Here is a 22268-nt window from a genome sequence, read left to right as displayed (position 1 = left end):
GATTGCACTCTCAGCAAATTTGCGGATGATACTAAACTGGGAGGAGTGGTAGATACGCTGGAGGGGAGGGATAGGATACAGAAGGACCTAGACCAATTGGAAGATTGGGCCAAAAGGAATCTGATGAGGTTCAATAAGGATAAGTGCAGGGTCCTGCACTTAGGACGGAAGAACCCAATGCACAGCTACAGACTAGGGACCGAATGGCTAGGCAGCAGTTCTGCAGAAAAGGACCTAGGGGTGACAGTGGACGAGAAGCTGGATATGAGTCAGCAGTGTGCCCTTGTTGCCAAGAAGGCCAATGGCATTTTGGGATGTATAAGTAGGGGCATAGCGAGCAGATCGAGGGACGTGATCGTTCCCCTCTATTCGACATTGGTGAGGCCTCATCTGGAGTACTGTGTCCAGTTTTGGGCCCCACACTTCAAGAAGGATGTGGATAAATTGGAGAGAGTCCAGCGAAGGGCAACAAAAATGATTAGGGGACTGGAACACATGAGTTATGAGGAGAGGCTGAGGGAGCTGGGATTGTTTAGCCTGCAGAAGAGAAGAATGAGGGGGGATTTGATAGCTGCTTTCAACTACCTGAAAGGGGGTTCCAAAGAGGATGGCTCTAGACTGTTCTCAATGGTAGCAGATGACAGAACGAGGAGTAATGGTCTCAAGTTGCAGTGGGGGAGGTTTAGATTGGATATTAGGAAAAACTTTTTCACTAAGAGGGTGGTGAAACACTGGAATGCGTTACCTAGGGAGGTGGTAGAATCTCCTTCCTTAGAGGTTTTTAAGGTCAGGCTTGACAAAGCCCTGGCTGGGATGATTTAACTGGGAATTGGTCCTGCTTTGAGCAGGGGGTTGGACTAGATGACCTTCTGGGGTCCCTTCCAACCCTGATATTCTATGATTCTATGATTCTATGATCTCAGGAGGTCATCTAGTCCAATCCCCTGTTCAAAGCATGACCAACACCAACTAAATCATCCCAGCCAGGACTTTGTCAAGCCAACCCTTAAAAACCTCTACGGATAGAGATTTCACCACCTCCCTAGGTAACCCATTCAAGTGCTTCGCCACCCTCCTAGTGAACTAGTGTTTCCTAATATCCAACCTAGACCTCCTGCACTGCAACTTGAGATCGTTGCTCCTTGTTTTGTCATCTGCCTCCACTGAAAACAGCCAAGCTCCATCCTCTTTGATCCCCAAATCATACCATTTAAGTCAAAAGATTTGTGATTTATGGTCCATCTTAATTTTGGAACACCCCTTGGCCATCTCCAGAGCATGTGTTACTGTTGCCGGCTCCCCCAAATACACAGGGCAAGGCAATTCTGGGTCCCACTTGCAGGTCCTCTCACGTAAAACATCAAATGACAGATACTTCTATAAAATGCTGCCTGATGGCATGGAGTTTCCAGCTTCCCCCCAAATTCTAATTCATTCTGTGCCTCTCCAAGCCACACATCTACCCACTTCCCTGCCCGGCAATCAGTTCTGCCCCCAGCTCCCCCGTCTGCCCATCCTCCCACATCAAATAGACCCCCACATCTGTGAGCCCCAGCAACTCCGTTATTTATGCACCGCTTAGCCCCACATCTGCCCATCTGAAGCTACAGGAGTTCTTTGCCCCTGTCTCCCGCTTTCCAGGCCTGCTGCTACAGGGACGGAGAGGGAAGGGCGAAGAGAGAGGAGCCAACCCAATTTTCATAGCAGGCAGTGGAGCCGTCCGGAGCTGTTTCTTGATTAGCATTATGCATGGTTAAGCCAAAGCCAGCGTCTAACCCTATAGTTCTACTCACTGTTTATGGACAGAGATATGTAGACAGGGCACAGATTTCAAAACTGTTGAGACACAAAGGAAGATGGAGCTGATGAAATGACAGCAAATAAAGAAGGGCGTACATCATCACATTTAATTATTTATTGCTTCTGCTTTTCAGCCCAAGCAATAAAACTCAATCTCTTTTCATCTCCCCCTCTCACCCCACAAATAATTCCACAACCTCTGCCAGGATCTTCAAACACACCTATCAAGACTCCACATAATACTCTTATATCAGACTTCATTTCAAGAGTTCAACTGAACTGGGGAAAAAAAAAACCACCCCTCATTTTCTTAGCAAAACTTTGTATCTCATAAAGGTTTTTTCTGGTGTTATCGCAAGGGTTTTACCTGAAGGAGTTACTTGTACCACACTAAAAGGAAGGGTGGTATCCTCCAGTTCTTCATATACAACACTTATACACCATCCCCTAGACATTTTATTTTAACCATACTTCCCTCCCAACACCCAATTCTTTCTAGATCTAATTTTATTTCTGAATAAACCACACTTCTACAGCATATATAAAGGCCACATAACTTTTTCCAGTGTAAATCACTAACATGTGAATGGCCTTACTGGGTCAGAACAATGGTCCATCAAGCCCAGTATCTGGTCTTCTGACAGCGGCCTGTGCCAGATGCTCCAGAGGGAATGAACAGAATAGGGCAATTATTGAGTGATTCATCCTCTGTCATCTAGTTAGAGGTTTAGGGACACCCAGAGCATGGGGTTGCATCCCTGACCATCTTGGCCAATAGCCATTGATGGACCTATCCTCCATGAACTCATCTAATTCTTTTTTTAACCCAGTTATACTTTTGGCTTTCATGTGCCATGTGAAGTAGTACTCCCTTCTGTTTGTTTTAAATCTGCTGCCTATTAATTTCAGTGACCCCTGGTTCTTGTGTTATGGGAAGGGTAAACAACACTTCCTTATTCACTTTCTCCACACCATTCATGATTTTGTAGACCTCATTTACATGCTCCCTTAGTAATCTCTTTTCTACAATGCACAGTCCCAGTCTTCTTAATCTCTCCTCCTATGGAAGCTCTTCCATACCCCTAATCATTGTTCATAGACTATTAGGGTTGGAAGAGACCTCAGGAGGTCATCCAGTCCAATCCCCTGCTCAAAGCAGGACCAACACCACGGTCCTAGTGAACTAGTGTTTCCTAATATCCAACCTAGACCTCCCCAACAGCAACTTGAGATTGTTGCTTCTTCTTCTGTCATCTGCATCCACTGAGAACAGCCGAGCTCCATCCTCTTTGGAACCCCCTTTCAGGTAATTGACGGATGCTATCAAATGCCCCCTCATTCTTCTCTTCTGCAGACTAAATAACCCTAGTTCCTCAGCCTCGCCTCGTAAATCATGTGCCCCAGCCCCCTAATCATTTTCATTGCCATCCACTGGACTCTCTCCAATTTGTCCACATCCTCTTTGTAGTGGGGCAACCAAAACTGGACGCAATACTCCAGGTGTGGCCTCACCAGTCCCGAATAGAGGGGAATAATCTCTTCCCTCGATCTGCTGGCAATGCTCCTACTAATGCAGCCCAATACGCCATTAGCCTTCATGGCCACAAGGGCACACTGCTGACTCACATCCAGCTTCTCATCCACTGTAATTCCCAGGTCCTTTTCTGCCAAACTGCTTCTTAGGCAGTCGGTCCCCAGCCTGTAGCGGTGCATGGAATTCTTCCATCCTAAGTGTAGGACTCTGCACTTGTCCTTGTTGAACCTCATCAGATTTCTTTTGGCCCAATCCTTCAATTTGTCTAGGTCACTCTGGACCCTATCCATACCCTTCAGCATATCTTCCTCTCCCCACAGCTTCATGTCATCCGCGAACTTGCTGAGGGTGCAATTCATCCCATCATCCAGATCATTAATAAAGACGTTGAACAAGACCGATCCCTGAAGCACTCTGCTTGATACCGGCTGCCAACTGGACAGCGAGCCGTTGAGCACTACCCATTGAGCCTGACAATCTAGCCAGATTCCTATCCACCTTATAGTTCATTTTTGTTGCCCTTCCCCATACCTTTTCCAATTCTAATATATCTTTTTTGGGATGTGGGGGTGGGGACCAGAACTGCCTGCAGTATTCAAGGTGTGGGAGTACCATGGATTTATAGAGTGGCATGACATTTTCACAATCTACTTTTAATTATAAAATATCTGCTATTCCTCTGTGATGGCATTCACGTGCCTATTCCAAATTGAAAGAGCATTAGCGCAAGTGCCATGGTATTTTCATATGGAGAGGGATGACCTTTTTAATAGGATTTCATGGAAAAGAAGGATTTGTGTCCTGCCGACTCTAAAGAAAGCTGCTGCTGCTTTTTCTATATGTTCTACTTACATCTCCAGTCAAATATCATAGTGAATTGAAAAACCGGTCAGTAGATCCAAGCTCTTCACCTCCCTCCTATGACAAGGAGATTTCCCTCCTCCCACCCCCATTCAGTACAGTCTATGCCTTTCATTAATTTGGTCCTCTTTCAGTTCACTGATTAAACATTCTGTGTCTTTCTTATCCGACCAGGAGGTGAATAAAGTAAGATTAACACAAAGCCCTTGCAATCGTTTTGAAGTATTATTAATAAATGTGTACAGCACATTTCTTTTTTTGCAAATCCAAATGTCACTACAGTGGATAAATATTATTTCCCTCTTTCAAAGAGCTGACGACATTCATCTTAGAGTGAAACAAAACTTGACAGAGCTACCCAACGGAGGGCAATTGTGGGGGTGCTCTTTTGCAGTGTTTCTCAACATTTTTGATACCAGGAACCGGCTTACTGCCTTCTTAAACTGTGTTAGAGAAATCTCAGGGACTGGCACCAGTCCACGGACTGGTCATTGAGAAATATGGCTCTATTGGACCGGGACTTGCTTTGCATCTGAGGCAACAGCTCACTCATTCTTTCAGGGAGGTGTTGAACTGAGGGCTGGGTGGAAGGATGGTCTAGTGGTTAAAGCATAGTTAAAGGGAACTGAGGCAATGGTGTTTAATTCCCTGTCTCGGCACAAACTTTGTGTGTGACCCTAGAGCAAGTCACTTAAGGTATATTTACACTGTAGCTGGATATGCAATTCTCAGCTCGAGAAGCCCTACCCCTCCCAAGGCCTGATCAAGCTACTGTGCTAAAAGTAGAGTAGCAGAAGCAGACGTGGGGCTAACTGCCCTAAGCATTAAAGATCGTTACAAGGAGGAAAGAGGGAAAAAGTGTTCTCCTTAACCTCGGAGGATAGGACAAGAAGCCATGGGCTTAAATTGCAGCAAGGGCAATTTTGGTTGGACATTAGGAAAAACCTCCTAACTGTTGGGGTCATTGAAACTGGAAGACATTGCCGAGGGAGGCTGTGGAATCTCCCTCACTGGAGATTTTTAAGAGCAGGTTGGACAAACCCCTGTGAGGGATGGTCTAGATAATTCTTAGTCCTGCCACAAGTGCAGGGGACTGGACTAGACGACTCCTCGGGGTCCCTTCCAGTCCCATGATTCTGTGAGCCCATCTGAGAAGGCGGGTACGTACCTGGAGTGGCTAAGCACTTGCACCAACACTATTTTGAGTGTGCTAGCTAACCTGAAGCTACCACAGGTACGTCTACCCGAGTTGCAATCACGCCTCCTGCACAGTATAGACATACCCATAGTCTCTGCATCCCTCAGCTCCCCATCTGTAAAATGGGGATAAAAGCACTGTGCTACCTCAACAAGGGGGGTTGTGGGCATAAATGCATCAAAAAGAGTGAGGTGCTCTCATACTTTGGTAATGGCAGCCAGTAGATACCATAGTCAGGTATCCCCCAAATCTTCTATTTACAGAGGGTCAATCTATACAGTGCATCTGGAGAAATTTTGGGTCTGTATTTGTGTGTATGAAGTTTTATTCTGAGGGTTTTTTTTTTTTTTGGGAGTCACTATTTCCCACAGCTTTTTTTCCCTTCCCCCCCCAAACCAACACCACTTCTTTCCCCATCCCCACCCCCCCAAAAACGGTTTCTGAAAGTGAACCATTTTCAATTTTCCAAAAACATTTTTTTTTAAAAGTTGGTTTTGGTAAATTTGACATAGGTGGCTTCCCCCCACTCCCCAAGTTTCATTTTTTATTTTTCAATCAAAAATAGATAGTGAAACTGAAACTGAAATTCTTCCAAGAAAATTTGTTGTAGACCAAAAAAAATGGATTAAAATACCATCCAATGAAAAGAGCTGGAACAATTCTAACTGAATCACGTATCATGTATTTTGTTTGTGGCAGAGGAGGGGGGCACCCTGGCAGTAGGAGGGGTACTTATACATTGGAAACATAAAGGCACATAAATATGTAGCTAGGTAAGTGCAATTTGCTTCTTATTTGTAGAAGGGTATTGTGTACATCTTGCTAGAGTTCATTACTGAGGGCAATATGCACTAGCCAGTTAGGCGATGCAGGTACCTTTCTCAGCAGGTAATGAATCATAGAATATCAGGGTTGGAAGGGACCTCAGGAGGTCATCTAGTCCAACCCTTTGCTCAAAGCAGGACCAATCCCCAACTAAATCATCCCAGGCAGGGCTTTGTCAAGCCTGACCTTAAAAACTCCTATTCCACCACCTCCCTAGGTAACGCATTCCAGAGTTTCACCACCCTCCTAGTGAAAAAGTTTTTCCTAGTATCCAACCTAAACCTCCCCCACTGCAGCTTGAGACCATTACTCCTCATTCTGTCATCTGCTATCCCTGAGAACAACCTAGATCCATCCTCTTTGGAACCCCCAGTTCAGGCAGTTGAAAGCAGCTATCAAATCCCCCCTCATTCTTCTCTTCTGAAGACAAAACATCACCAGTTCCTTCAGCCTCTCCTCATAAGTCATGTGTTCCAGTCCCCTAATCATTTTTTTTGCCCTCTGCTGGACGTTTTCCAATTTTTCCACATCCTTCTTGTAGTGGGGGGCCCAAAACTGGACACAGTACTCCAGATGAGGCCTCACCAATGTCGAATAGAGGGGAACGATCACGTCCCTCGATATGCTGGCTATGCCCCTACTTATACATCCCAAAATGCCACAGGCCTTCTTGGCAACAGCGGCACACTGTTGACTCATATCCAGCGTCTCGTCCACTGTCACCCCTAGGTCCTTTTCCGCAGAACTGCTGCCGAGCCATTCGGTCCCTAGTCTGCAGCGGTGCATCGGATTCTTCCATCCTAAGTTCAGGACTCTGCACTTGTCCTTGTTGAACCTCTTAATGCCTCTTAGCTGGTAATGTTTCCCATGGAAGTTCCAGCCTCAGCATTTATAACACTGGTAAAACGTACCTGTTCCGTTTCTGCTATACATCAACTTTGCATCACTGGTGTTACTCAAATATGTGCAATTTTTCAGCATCCTAGTAAATCACGACCAAAGTCTCTCCCCCACACCTACTCCATTCAGGTTTCAGAGTAACAGCCGTGTTAGTCTGTATTCGCAAAAAGAAAAGGAGTACTTGTGGCACCTTAGAGACTAACCAATTTATTAGAGCCTAAGCTTTCGTGAGCTACAGCTCACTTCCTCAGATGCATATCGATATGCATCTGAGGAAGTGAGCTGTAGCTCACGAAAGCTTAGGCTCTAATAAATTGGTTAGTCTCTAAGGTGCCACAAGTACTCCTTTTCTTTCTACTCCATTCAGTGATTACAGACTGTTCTGCATGATTAAAATAATAAAATCAATTATTGTACAAATTAATATTCACAATTCAGAATTCAGCAAGGCTGAGCGAAGGCACTGTAGTCATGTTGCTCTGTGTGTGTGTGGTGGGGGGGGGGGATAGCTACCAACAAGGAAATACAACTACTTTGCAATATTTCAGGGCTAACCACAGTTGTTTTCAGGAGGTCATACTATACGTGGGTTCTCTTGACCCACCCGATTCATAGCTACAATTTGTTCATAGATTCCAAGGCCAGAAGAGACCACCAATCATCTAACTCTGACCTTCACTTTAATTCACATCAGAGAACTTGACCCAGTACATTTCTGCTTAAATCTTATTTATTTTCCCCTCACACAGCCCTATCCTACTCCCATGTTTGGGGCTTGTGCTTTCCAACAGAACTAAATCGGAGGAGGAATTAAAAAAATAAAATAAATAAAAATTCTTTCTGGCAAGGTTCATGACTCGACTGGAAGCAAGACATGCAGGAGCGCTAATGGAAGGGCTTGTTCCGATGAAATTTTTAGTCCCATTTCTCAGGCACCAAATAACCCTCCAAACTTTTTGGGATTTGATCCAAACTGAACCCAGATTGCAAATCTTTTGAGGGACGAATCCCAAACTCACTTAACACTATCGAGTCTCTGTTGACAGCAGTGGTCTCCGGATCAAGCCTTAACTGAACGAACCCTAAAATACAGCTGTTCTGTTAAGGCAACAAGAGCATTAAGTTACGTTAAGTTAAGTTAATGAGTCTTCATACTGACTCAATCAAAAATGAAGTCAAGTGTATTTTTAAAACAAACATTTTGTGACCTTTACTCATTTCCCTACAAAAGAAATAAAAATCAAGACAATTATACCTTCAGCTTCCACAGTGTTGTCTGTGTATTTGATAGGAATCTGACTGGGAAATGATACAGACAGTGAGACAACAAGAAAACCCATTTATCAGTGACAAGTGCTCGGTTTTCGGAGTTTAAATTTCCAGTGATGGAGTAGGGTTGTCTTTCTATCATCTCAACCTTATAACCAATGTTTAGACTCAACTGAAGTTCGCGTTTCATAGTAATCCTGTTACATGGAGCCAAATTGTTATTCATGAATTCAGGGAAGTTTAAGACTTGAGATTCATTAATGTGTTGCCAGGAAACAGCAAGTAGCTCCTTAACTGGAACAGTTTGCTAATTGGTAAGTTTCAGTGTTGGGTGGTTAATGGCTGTTTATTGGCCACTAACACATTCTGTGTTATTTAGTTTTACAAGATTTGACGCTAGATACCTCTGAATCACAACACCCCAGCTGTTCACCTTACTTGTAAAATGAGTGGATGTGTGCAACAGTTTAATGGTGTTACTTAGCAAAAGCATACAAATCACCACCTTATGCTGCAGAGATGTCAATAGCATTTGAGGACAAGAATTGGGTGCACCGTTCATAGCAAACAACTTCTGCCCTCTTTCTTGTTCACAAGCTACTCACCCGTGTTGCTGCTCATTATTTGTTCGTTGTATTCACTAATTGCAATTACGCGACATATCTGAGGAACTTTGAGGCGTCAGTAAGAGGTTTTGGAACAAATTGATAAATTCAAACGGTAATAAGTCACCAGGTCCAGATGGTATTCAACCTAGAGTTCTGAAGGAACTCAAATATGAAATATCCCTGGACGATAGCTAATGTGATGACAATGTTGTTGTTTTTTTTAAAAAGCTCTTACAGGCCTGTAAGACTAACTTTAGTACCAAGCAAATTAGTTGAAACTATAGTAAAGAACAGAATGATCAGATGCATAGAAGCACATGATTTGCTGGGGAAGAGTCAACGTGGCTTTTGCAAAGGGGAACCATGCCTCACCAATCTTGGAAGCATGTGGAGAGTTCTCTGAAAACATCCACTCAGTGTGCAGCAGCAGTCAAAAAGGCGAACAGAATGTTAGGAACAGTTAGGAAAGGGATAGATAAGACAGTAAATATTATAATGCTACGATATAAATCCTTGGTATATTCACATCTTGAATACGGCACACAGTTCTGGTTGCCCCATCTCAAAATAGATATATTAGAAATGGAAAAAGTATGGAGAAGGACAACAAAAATAGGGACGGATATGTGAGGAGAGACTAAAAAGACAAACGGTTCAGCTTGGAAAAGAGACTAAGGTGAGGGAGGATATGACAGAGGTCTATAAAATCATGGACGATTGGGGAACAAGTTTTATTTACCTCTTCACATAGCACAACCACCAGGGGTCAAGCAATGAAAAATTAATAGGCAGCAGGTTTAACAAAAAAAGGAAGTACTTCCTCACACAACACACAATCGACCTGTGGAACTCATTGCCGGGGGATGCTGTGAAGGCCAAAACTATAACTGGGTTCAAGAAGAATTAGATAAGTTCATGGAGTATAGGTCTGTGCTGCTACACCCCATATTCTTCATAGAGATATTGTTATAATATGAATATGCCATAACTAAGGGCTTGTCTACACTGGCCACGGCCATGCTTTAATGTGGCTCGTGTAGTCGCGGCCAAGCGCTGGGAGAGAGCTCTCCCAGCACTCTAAAAAAAAAAACCCACCTCCACGAGGGGGCATAGTTCCCAGCATTGGGATCACGGCTCCCAGCACTGGCGCACTGTCTACATTGCCGCTTCACAGCGCTGAAACTTTCAGCACTCAGGGGGTGTGTTTTTTCCACACCCTTAAGTGAGAAAGTTGCAGCGCTGTAAAGTGCCAGGGTAGACAAGCCCTAAAATGTATTTTATGCAAGATGGGTCTTGTGAGATAGCACTGGAAAGGTTATGATTTGCAGAATATGATTACTCTATTAATAGACATCATCATTTGTGTATCTGAAGTTAGGAATATTGACTATGCATCAATTACAAAAGCCTTTACACCTGGGGAACACCCACCAGACAGAATGCAATGGGCCACTAGGGAGAACAATAGGACTTGGAAGATGCTAATCTTCCACCTTCCTGAGAAGCTTCCTGGGATGCTACAAACAACCTTTGACTCATAGCTGCTTTGACACTGCAGGGTCACGTGATTAAGTCACCTGGTACTGGATTCCATGATAGAATACCAATATTTTTTTCCACTGGGGTGGGGGAGAAAGAGAACCACACAGACAAAGTGTTCCCGCCCTATGTAAAACCTATTTAAAAACAGAGGAGTGACTTAATCGGGGTCATTCTTCACTAAATCCCCACCCAGGAGAACTGCTGGAAACATCTAAGAAACAAAGAAAAAGCATGTGGGAGGAGGAGTAGAAGAGCTGAGTCCAGGCTGGAAAAGGTGTCTGGTTTGTGAAAGAAATGCCTAAATCAACATTTAGGGTGAGAAATTACTACTGGTAACAAGTTTCTTTAGTGTATTAAGCTTAGTTTGTGGGTTTGTTTTATTTGTTCAGTAACCTGCTTTGGTCTGTTTGCTATCGCTTATAATCACTTCACATCTCGCTTGTGTAGTGAATAAACTTGTTTTTGTTTTCTCTAAAACCAGCTTCTGTAATTCATAACTGGGGGGCAAAAAGCATCTCTTCCTTCACATTGAGGAGGGGGCCAATTTCATGATCTTACGCTGTTCAGTTCTCTGTGTAGCGCAAGACAATACAATTTTGGGTTTACTTTCCAGAGGGGTGTGCACTTGAATGCTGGGCAGTTCCCTAGCCGAGTCTTCCCATGCAGAGCTGATTTCAGTATCTGTGTCTTTCTGCAGCTGGGTGCGTTCCTACCTGTGTGTGCTGGAGGAGGCTTGAGGGGCTGGCTCAGCACGACAGTGTAAGGGAGCCAAGGCTGGTGGAACCGGTGGGCTCAGTGGGACCCTAGCACATCAGGTGGCCCCCCAAAGCAGGGTGGTAACCAGTCACAAGGTCCATCAATAGTCATTAGCCAAGATGGGTAGGGATGCAATCCCATACTCTGGGTGTCCCTAAGACTGACTACCGGATGCAGGGACTAGAAAACAGGGGATGGATCACTTGATAATTGCCCTGTTCTGTTCATTTCTTCTGAAGCATCTGACAGTGGCAATTGTCAGAAGAGAGGATACTGAGTTAGATGGACCATTGATATGACTGAGTATGGCCATTCTTAAGTTTGAAATTTAATATCTCATTTGTTAAAAAAGTTTTGATTTTTCCTGTTAGTCATCTGCTTAGAATTATTAGCAAAGGGCCTTCCTGAGTAAAAGGAATGGTCTTGGGTCAAATTCGGAGGTCTGCCCTCAGTTTACATTTTTTTTTCCATTTCTCAGGAAATTAGTTAGAGACTGTGGGAGTCTGCTTGAGTCCCGGGGCCAAGTATAAACTTGTAAGGACCTCAGAATTTTGCCCATTGAAAGCAAAGTCTTAATTTCCTTCCTCAAAAAGCAAAAATGTTTCATAGCTTCATAAATCATGAACTCATCTAGTCCGACTTTCTGTCTCAACACAGGCCATTAATTTTCACCCAGATACCCCTATAGTAAGACCAGATACTTCAGCTAAATTAAAGCAGTCCCCAGAGGTTAAAAACGTGCATGTCATATGGAGAGAATAGGTACTGATGGTGTCTGGGTCTCTTCCATGGACCCTGCAATGGCAAGCAATTGAATAGATCAGATGCTCAGATGATCCTACAGGTGAATCACACCCCATGCTGCAGAAGACGACAACCCCTTCCCCCCAAAGTTATCAGCCAATCTGATCTCGGGAGGAAATTACTTTGATCTCAAATCTGAAAATCCGTAGGACCCTGAGCAGCAAAATATTAGCCAGGAATCTTGAACCTCAGAGCACCAGTCCACCCATCCAGTGTCCCATCTTCAGATGTGGCCAGTCTCAAAACCTTCAGAAGAAGGTGAAAAAACAAACCAACGAACAAAAAGGAACACATCCAACCAACAGTGTATCAGAAGAAAGAATCCTACCTAACCCAGCAGGTTACCAGCTGAAGCCGTGAAGCATGAAATTGATTATAATCATTGTCTTAATGCAGAACTGCAAGTGTTCTAAGCAGTGCTGAAGGAAGGAGGTGAAGAAGGGGAAATCAAAAAGAACAGGAGGACTTGTGGCACCTTCAAGACGAACAAATTTATTTGAGCATAAGCTTTCGTGAGCTACAGCTCACTTCATCGAATGTAGACGTTCTCAGATTCCAAGGCTGGATGGGACCATCACAACCATCCAGCCTATACCCCCCACCCCATATCACCGTGCAAAACACACCCACACCTTCCCTCAGAGCTGGATTAAAGTAATCTTTTAAAAGAAAAGAAATTTCACTAGGCCAACAGGAGTTTGGGAGTCTGACAGGCAAAATCCAGATAGTAAGAAGAGACCCCTTCCTTAAATTCTTAGGCCATAGGTTGGGTTGACAATATGAAGCTCAGCCAGAATCAACTAAGTTTACAGTATGAAACTAGCTAAGAAGGCACATGTTGAAAGCATAGAGTACACAGAAATTTTGTGACGGCAGAACCCCAGTTTGGTGCTTTTAATTACAGCTACATGAAGTGTATACAACAAAACCTGAAACAAATCATTGTGGGGAAACCCGCCTGTTTTCATGCCTTATTGCCCACTCTGAACTCCATCCAGAATCTTCCATAGGGTTGTAAATCTGCAGTAGGGGCCAACTTTTCCTGCAAAATTCAGAACTTTGCATGATATTGACAAGAAAAGGGGTGAAACCAGAAAGTTCCAACTGAGTTTCTCTTTCAGTTTGGGAGCGGGTTGCTCAAACTCAAGTCTGCATCTGGGGGTACAGATCCTGAATGTTAGTTGAAGGTCTGTAGGAAACCCAGTAGAGTGAAACTCCAGAGATTCACATAGCTCTAGATCAGAGGGAAATATAGTTTTCATTTATGCCACAAGCTCCGCTGCTCCATGTGGAGTGTACTTGACAAAAGGTATTGTGCATATAAATTAACATCTTAAAGGCACGATCATGTCTTGGAAATATGAACTTAGATCTAACCCATAAAAGGCACTGAGATTTTTATCAAGGGTTTCTGCTCCCTCCCCCCAAGTTGTATAGCATCTAAAGAAAAACAAACACACACAAAAACCCCAATCCAGACTTGATCGCTTTTGTATTGTGATGCAGTGTCATGCAAATTAATCACCATAATGAAACGTATCCTAAATAATTCACATGCAACATAAACAGCTTTGTAAAGTGATGCATTTAATTTTTTGGCAAGAACACACTGTTCTGATCGGAGGCAATTAGAGCAAAAAATTGTGCCTTTGTACCATTTTCCTTGAACTGATTAATTCTCTCTTAACCAAATAACAGGTTTAATAGAATCTAAAGATAGACCCCAAGGAAACAACATACATTCTTGTTTCCCAGTAAGCAATATGCTAGTACTCAGAAAATACTAGAGCCTTACAAAAACTCCCACCTTTCCAAAATAAGACAGCTTCTACTGGCACATGGTGGTGCCAACAGTGGAGGTAACAAAATTGCTCTGACTTAATATCATGATATGAGGTGTAACATTATTAGCAGGCACACAACAAGTACAGAAGGCAAGCTGTGAAGTATAATCAGTGGAAGACAGACACACTGGAAAATGGTGAATAATCTACAATTTATATACAAGTGGCCTCTTATTAAAGTCACAGCTGTCACAAGCAGCTTTAAAGATGAACCGAGGTTTTCCAGAAGAAATCATGTTAGGCTGCAAAAAGGGGAAGGCTGAGGTGTTTATGACACACTCTCTGTATTGCATTATTCTAATTAATTAGATACATTATTATTATTTGCACTGTGATAGCTCCTGAAAGGCCCTGGGCAAGGGTCAGGCTCGCACCAAGCGAGGCACTATGCAAGAATCCAGAAGAAAGAGTGCAGTTGACAATCTAAATATTGAATGCAATAGGATTTAAGCTTAAGTGCTTTGCTGAATAGGGATTGATTGAAGTTAAGCATGCACATAGGTGTTTTGTGGAATCCGGATGTTAGCTTGTAAGCGCTTCAGGGAAGGAGCTGTCTTGTGTGTATGTACAGCACCTCACACAGTCTTAGTTAGAGATCATGTCTGTTGATCAGTCTCAGCCACATGGATCTAGATTCCCCCCCCATCTTTACACCAGGGAGTCTATAAAGTTTGGCACACCATTCTCAATCACCCATCTCCAGATGATGATCTGAAAGGACCAAAAAAGAGTTTGTATTTCTAGCATGTGCTTTCACCATGAGTCACATCTTGTCCTGTCCCTCCAACATTTAAATTCAGTGGAGTCAAGATCAAAGAAAGCATGTCTGTTAAATCTCTCTTCCTCCTTGGTTTCCAGGACTTAACAGGCCAAATCCAGATATTATGCAAGAGGACACAACTCATTTGGCTTCAGTGGACATGTACCCACTTACACCAGGTTCAAATTTAGCATTCCTTTCTTTAGTCCCCACGCGTTCCTAGGCCTTGCAATCATAACATCACAAATGGAGATCTGAGTGGTTCCCCATTCATATTCACCTCATTTTCCACTTCAGTCCCCAAAAGGCTTCCAAATTGGAATATTGTATCTTTTAAGGGGAATTCTCTCTCACTTATTTCTTAGCATCCCATTGTGATTTAAGCAGAATACCAGAACTCCCAATCAAGGTTTCCATGGCAGTTGAACTGGAGAGCCAGTGACAAAGCAACTGAAAGTCAGATGCTGGTATAAATCCACTGGATTTACTCTAGATTCAGATCAACTGAAGTAGAGGAAGGTGGGTGGAAGGGAGGCTGGGAGAAATCACAATCTAGCCTTTTGACAATGATTGACAGAACCTCAGCCACATTCCAACTTGACCTGAAAATGGCAACATAATTCCAAGCACAACAAAGATCATCCCAATGTAAAACAACTAAAACCAGGAGATCAATAGGTTTTTGGCAGCATGATGGAAGAGCCAATGAAATAAACAGGGACAGAATAATATATGGCCCATTAAAATAGCCTTATTGATTCAAGCCAATAACGTCATTTAGTACATAGGTAATTTTAGGGATTTTGATGGTGATCAATACGCTCCCACCTCCTGTAAGAGAGTAAAGCCTAGTCGTGTAGGAGTACTTTTTATCCCCACCCACTGGGACCTACAACTTAACTGCATTTTCCTCTATTTTCAGTCAACATTTTCTGGGAGATGATAAAGTTCTCAGGAAGGACAGATTCAATATACACACTCTTTAGGCTTGGCTGTTGCTATCACTCTGTTGTGGAAGCTGTGTCTTCAGGCTTGGTCCTGACATGTCACAGGTGGGCATGCTACCCCCTATCTAGTGCTTTACATGAAACAAGAATGAAAGCAATTCAGCCTGCTTGGAGCTGCTGCTGTTGTGTAAGGATGCTAGAGAGACCAGAGTACAGGGGCCTTCCCTCCATGATAGAGGATGGATTCCAAGAACTGGGCAGGTGTAGGCTGTAATTAAATAAGTTCTGGTTGCTGCCTGACGTATTAGTGTTTTATCATGTTTAACTAAAATAATTTAAGAGTTAAATACAAGCTCTCCCTGCCTTAAGAAGAACAGTGCATTGCCTGAGATCTTGCTGTATTTATTAACTGGAACATTTCTTTACTGCCCATCACTGTTGCCTCTGGCTCCATTCACCAAGTACAGATCAAACAAATGTGAGTGCTTAGGCCACTCGCATGGGTAGCCAAATATATTGGCTCATTCACCACCACCATGTACCACAATAAGCCTCTCATCCTTGCAAATGCCTGGTGGGGCAAGTGGGCCTTGTAGGGTAATGTATGAGCTGTATTATTCAATGTTTATCAAGCACCCAGGGGGCGTCTGGCATGATGCAAACAAAGGCACACACGTGATCCTTGACAACTGGCACTTTCCATCTCAGTAGATTGTGGGGAGGGGGCAGTAGCTGCCTTACTCAATGTTCTCTTAATGTTTCATAGGGCAGGGTGCTGCTCACTGGACTGGGCCCTCCACTGTTCTCAGCACTTGAAGCTTTGGCTACACGAAGAGCTCGGACTCATTTTAAGCATTGTATTTGCTCAATTCTCTTAAAGGCACAAAATTCCAACCAAGGTCTAGTCGGAGGATGAATTTAGGCAATACGAGATCCGGCCCCGATTCTGCTGCCCACTCACGAAATAACCATAGCAGCGCTGGGGGCCTTATAAAAAAAGTACTGGAACCCAGGGGACGATTTACTTGACAATGATCAGAAGTCCTAGAAAAAGGTGTGTGTGGAGGGGGAGACATTTCAGCATGTCCCAAGCACCGACCCATTCCCAAATTTCTTATTCCAAAATTTTCAACAAATTGCTCACTTACTTAAGCTTCCACATGTGGAACTCAGGTGCCTAAGTGCTGAGCAATTATTACAATACAAGCACAGAAGGTCCAAAACGGCCCAAACCAGAAACTACAGAATACCCAAAAGCAATAGTAACTAGGCCACATCTTTTTAGCCTCCAATGTTTTGTTTTGTTTTTTAAATGAGTCCATAAGAAAGAGGTTTGCTACCAGTCTGTTTTATCACGTGACCATCTCAGTTTTGACAGGGCTCCCCCACGAGTTGCAGGGCATTGAAACAGTCCCCAAAATGTTTTTGGAGCTGCAACAATGTAATTTAACCTTATAGCACAACTGCATAGCCCTGCAGTGCGAATAATGAATTCATCTTCACTCCCCAAGGACTATAAGAAAGTTTCCAGTTTGAGGCTTAGAAGAGAACACACAAAGGAATTTCACATCCGGGGCAGTCACTCAAGTGGTACTCCTAAAAAGAAGATTTCAAGGGTTCAAAACTTCTAAGTGGATACTCTTTGCATTGGAATTTGGGCTCTTAGTCTCGTGAGAAGAGCCTATCTGCAGTACCAGTGTCTTTATTTCTCACACTGGAGTCAACAAAATTAACATGGAACATTGAAATCCCCACCTTATAACTTCCTTTAATTCCAATGGAAGTTTAAACAGTTACAAATTTTACTTCCATTTGGTGAAGTCGTTTGTGCTGGATCACACCTCCTTTCTCTTACAAATATCGGTATTGGTAGCTTCCCACTTGCATTTAGAAACAGGAACCAGCACAGTACGAGCATGATACAGTTTATAATAGTTAGCACATACAGCAGTGTTGGCAGTATCTGTTACAAGAGTGCAGGTGACTACTTATTATGACAAATAAGTACAGTCAAGAAAGCATAAACGGCTTAAAATTCTGCAAAATGCCTTAGCTTGAGGGAAGTGTTCTGTCTGTCTGTCTGTCTCTTTGTGCATCTGCCACTGTTCATTCTCAGACCTAGCGATGATGGGTTTAGCAAATAATGTGAAGAGAAAAGGAGGACTTGTGGCACCTTAGAGACTAACCAATTTATTTGAGCATAAGCTTTAGTGAGCTACAGCTCATTTCATCGGATGCTGTAGCTCACAAAAGCGTATGCTCAGATAAATTGGTTAGTCTCTAAGGTGCCACAAGTCCTCCTTTTCTTTTTGCGAATACAGACTAACAAGGCTGCTACTCTGAAACCTGTCAATGTGAAGAGAAAGCAATTAAAAGCCCAGATCCTCAGCTGGTTTAAAGCAGCATAGTGTCTTGCAATTTTATTGAGTGCTTGTGAGATTTGGGTTTTTTCTTAAAGCCCCAGCTCCTAAAAGCATGGGACTATGTTAGAATCTCAGTGTTTATTACTATTAATTTAAAAGGAAATTTCTAGCCCTCATGGTTGTAAAGCAAAACTTGGAAACACGAACCGAATACCCAGAGACCTTAGACGCAAAAACCAGAAAACAAAGAATAATATTTCATATTTAAAACAAAATAATTTTTAAGCCAAATCTCATTTTTTGAGCCCTTGGGTTGGCAACACTGCCTTGCAGCTTCTTTGACTTCAGTGGAGCTGAAGTGTTTTACTCCAGCCGAGGATCTATTCGGACCTGTATTTCTTGTTCCCAGATAAATGATTTCTAGTTCTTTAGGCACAAGTTGTGAAGGTGAATGGCACCAGACCTCAGTAGGTGCAACATTTCCCTGCCCTTTCCTAGACTTGCTATAGGAAATACCTCCGATACTGGATAACTTCAGCAAAATTCAAAAAGAACCTTTTTCTATTTCATAAACGGAGTTTCATTGACACTGAAATTTTCTGTGGGCAGAGATTGATTTGGGCAGAATTTTCCATCAGGAGAAAGATCAGACCAAACTGTTTTGTTTTGGGTCAGATCAATGGAGTTTGTTGGCTTGAGCTGCTGTGATTCCCCACGGCCCCATTCTCTCCTATGGGCTCTGCCTCCTAGCCACAGCGATTCACAAACAATGGTTATTGGTCTTTATACCCCAGCTGCGGGCACAACGGAAAGTCCTAAACACAAACATAAGCCATGAGAAGTCCCCACCCCAAAAAAAACCTATAGCATGAAAGATCTGTATACCCTCTGCTTTTTCACTAAGAGGGTGGTGAAACACTGGAATGCGTTACCTAGGGAGGTGGTAGAATCTCCTTCCTTAGAGGTTTTTAAGGTCAGGCTTGACAAAGCCCTGGCTGGGATGATTTAACTGGGAATTGGTCCTGCTTCGAGCAGGGGGTTGGACTAGATGACCTTCTGGGGTCCCTTCCAACCCTGATATTCTATGATTCTATGATTGGTTGCCTTCCCACTTCCTTCCATTCCCCTTAGCTACTAGTGTCTCTGTATCAGCAACTACACATCCAGCAGACACCAAAATCAACACTAACACTATAGCATCTCCTCCACAGCATTGCAGCAAAGGTGTTTCCAGGACAACACAACTCATAGGACCTCCCACCCTGGTAGCAACATGGAACATGGAGGGAGGAAACCAGGTTGCAGGAGGGAAGAGTCAGTCTGTGTGCACATGGCTAAAATGCTAGCTGCAGCATCTAACTAGTTCTTTTAATAAAGAGGCAGTGGAGTTTTAAAAAGCAAACATTGAGTCCTTTCACGTCATTTTCCCAGCATGCAATACATGAAACATCCCTCCCAACAATATGATCACCCTCCGCACCCCGTCAGACACACCCCTCATCTTTCCCAAAAAATCTATTGAAGGGGCCTCCCCCAGAATCTATGTACTCACAGATCCAGAAGTATCCATGGGAGCCTCACACGCTCTCATTCCCATTCTGAGTCCACTTCAGTGTCTACAGACTGTATCATAGGCATTATTGAATTCTGCCCTGGAATGGTATGGGGAGGAGCCAGGCCAGAGGCGGGTTTCTTGTGTTGTGGTTGAATGGAAGAGGCAGGTGCTGCTGGAACCATTTGTATAGTGGGGGGTGTTGAGAGCTTTGAACCAAACTGTAAACCCTGTATATAATGGAAACTGCTTCAAGCTAAGGGGTACAGCAGCACTCCCCGCACCCGGAGTTCCAGCACCTATGGAGAGAGTGGCAGAGCATAGGCTAGAAAGTTTAGTTTAATCAGGATTTTAGTGGGTTTGAGAGAGAAATACCTACAGTTATGGAATTGCAGACAGGAGCTGAGCTAGGGACTACCACTGAGGCAGAGGATATAGTGGAGATAATTTATAGAACAAAAAACAAAACATTAAAAAACCACAAGACAGTCAGATTCATTGATTTTAAGGCCAGAAGAGGCAGATACAATCATGTGACCTGGTCAACTGCATACCACCAGGCCAAAGAACTTCACCCAGTAATTTCTGCATCAAGCCCATAACTCCTGTTTGAGCTATAGCACATCTTTTAGAACATATCCAGCCTGGGTTTAAAGACTTCAAAATAGAGACTTGACCACAGTAAATTGTTTCAGTGGTGACTAGATACCCTCTGTTAAAAAAACAAAAACAAATGCACCTCCTTGCTAGTCTGTATTTGTCTAGCTTCAGCTTCCAACCACTGGATCTTGTTATACCTTTTTCCAATAGATTAACAATCTGTCTATTATCAGAAGTATCTTCTCCATGCGACTACTTGTAAACCATGACTGACTCATCTCTTAGCTTTCTCTTGGATAAGCTAAGTTAGCAGTAGACTAAAGAAGCTCAATCTATCAGATATGTTTTCCAGACTTCAGATCATTCTTGTAGCTCTTTCCTGAACTATTTCTAATTCTTCCACATCCTTTCTTGAAGTATTGATGCCTGAACTGGATATTTTTCCAGTAATAGGATCACAATGTTATATACAGAGGGACTATCACCTCCTACTCCTATTGATATTCCCCTGCTTATAAAGCCAAAGACTATATTAGCTGTCTTTGCTATAATATTTCACTGGTGCTAATTTGCTTGTGTGCTGAATCCACTGCTCTCCCCCCTATCTTTTTCGTCTTCTGAATTTGTTAGCTCTTTGCTGCAAAATACAGTCTTACTATGTATCTGCCCCACGCTGAATACATTTTGGGTTCTATCAGATCAGGTCAATGTTTTCCCAAGTTCAAGATTTCCACAATTTTGTTTAATTTTTGCCAGATGATGAATTTTTCAAGAAATGCTGCAAAAATTATCCCATTCCACCCCACCCCCCAAAATTTCAACAAAAAAAGTGAGCATTAAACTTTGGACATTTTCCCGTTTTAGGTCTTACCATAAGTTAGAGACACAAGGGGGTTGCTCCAGTAAAAGATATTACCTCATCCACCTTTCTTCTGCAGTATCCTGAGACCCACATGGCTACAGCAACACTGCATATTCTAACAGAGTGACATTCTTAAGGCTTACCACCATAGTTCTAGGATCTGGGTAGAGCTACCTGTGTGCTAATAAAAGGCAATCAGAAGACAAAGACCGTGCAACAAAACCCTGCTTGTCACGAGAAGAAACACATGCTCCCCCACTCCCCAAATTAGAATTTGTAAGCATGTTTGGTAGATAGGCAGGTTATACCCTTGTGTGGATTTTGTTTTCTAGCAATGAGTATCACTTTATGAATCAATATTTAGATGGTATATATGCTGCTCTGCAAAGGGCTGTAATGGAGAAGTGGCTGCCTCCTCTGTTTTGCATTTTTTTTTTCAAAAAAGTGTATAGTTGCTCCAACTGCATGCTATGGTCGATACACCAGACCATGCTCCTGTTTTGGGATCTCCTGATATCCCATTTCCAGTCACATTGTCTGGAACTCCACAGAAGCAGGGATCTGCACTGGGGATTTCATTCTAAAGATCAGTTTTCAAAGTTTACTCCTGGGGGAATCCTGTGACACTGCGCGTGTGCAGAATTCATGTCCCCTGCAGATTTTTTTGCTTCCTCGCAGAAAAAGGACTGTCTGACATAGAAGCAAAGGGAAGCTGCAAGAACTGTCACACAACACTCCCTACCTGAGCAGGTTCATCGTTTCAGGCACCCAGAACAGCCAGCGGAGAGGTAAATCACCGTGGGGTGGGGATACCCCAGCCAGTTGCTCCTACCCTGAACCAGGGTCAGCTGCTAGTCCCGGCTGGGCTCGAGGCAGAAGAGGATTGGACTTCCTCTTCCCCTGCAAGGAGTGGCTGGGGCTGTGTCAGACCCACCCCGAGAAACCTCCCCCAGCTGCAGGAAGCTCAGCATCCTCCCCTGCTTCCTGCCCCCATCACTCCTCAGCTGTGGGGGGGGAGGGGTCACTGTGTGGAGAGCTGCTCCCCCATCCTCCCAACCCCCATGCATCTGGACCTTCCATACCCAGTCACCCCTGCCAAGCCTCATCTGGTACATCCAGAACCGCCCTAGCCTCCCTACCTGAACCCTACCCCATTGAACTTCAACCCCTTCATCTGGAGAATCCCTGAACCCAGACGCCCACCCCTGCATCCCAGACCACACCCACAGAGCTCTCTGCACTC

At 43.5% G+C, this 22268-nt stretch overlaps 1 long non-coding RNA gene across 1 annotated transcript in view; it reads right to left on the bottom strand.

The window, feature by feature from the left end:
* Positions 1-1793: 1793 nt before the first annotated feature.
* Positions 1794-22268, bottom strand: part of LOC140895310 (uncharacterized) — a 33405-nt gene continuing 12930 nt past the window's right edge. The window contains exon 3 of the long non-coding RNA XR_012154164.1: positions 1794-1836. This is a non-coding gene — a long non-coding RNA (uncharacterized lncRNA). The remainder of the gene's footprint in view (positions 1837-22268) is intronic.

The sequence above is a fragment of the Lepidochelys kempii genome, chromosome 11, assembly GCF_965140265.1.
Source record: "Lepidochelys kempii isolate rLepKem1 chromosome 11, rLepKem1.hap2, whole genome shotgun sequence".
Classification (NCBI taxonomy): domain Eukaryota; kingdom Metazoa; phylum Chordata; order Testudines; family Cheloniidae; genus Lepidochelys; species Lepidochelys kempii.
The sequence above is the reverse complement of the archived record's forward strand: the minus strand, read 5'-3'. Positions and strand labels throughout refer to the sequence as shown.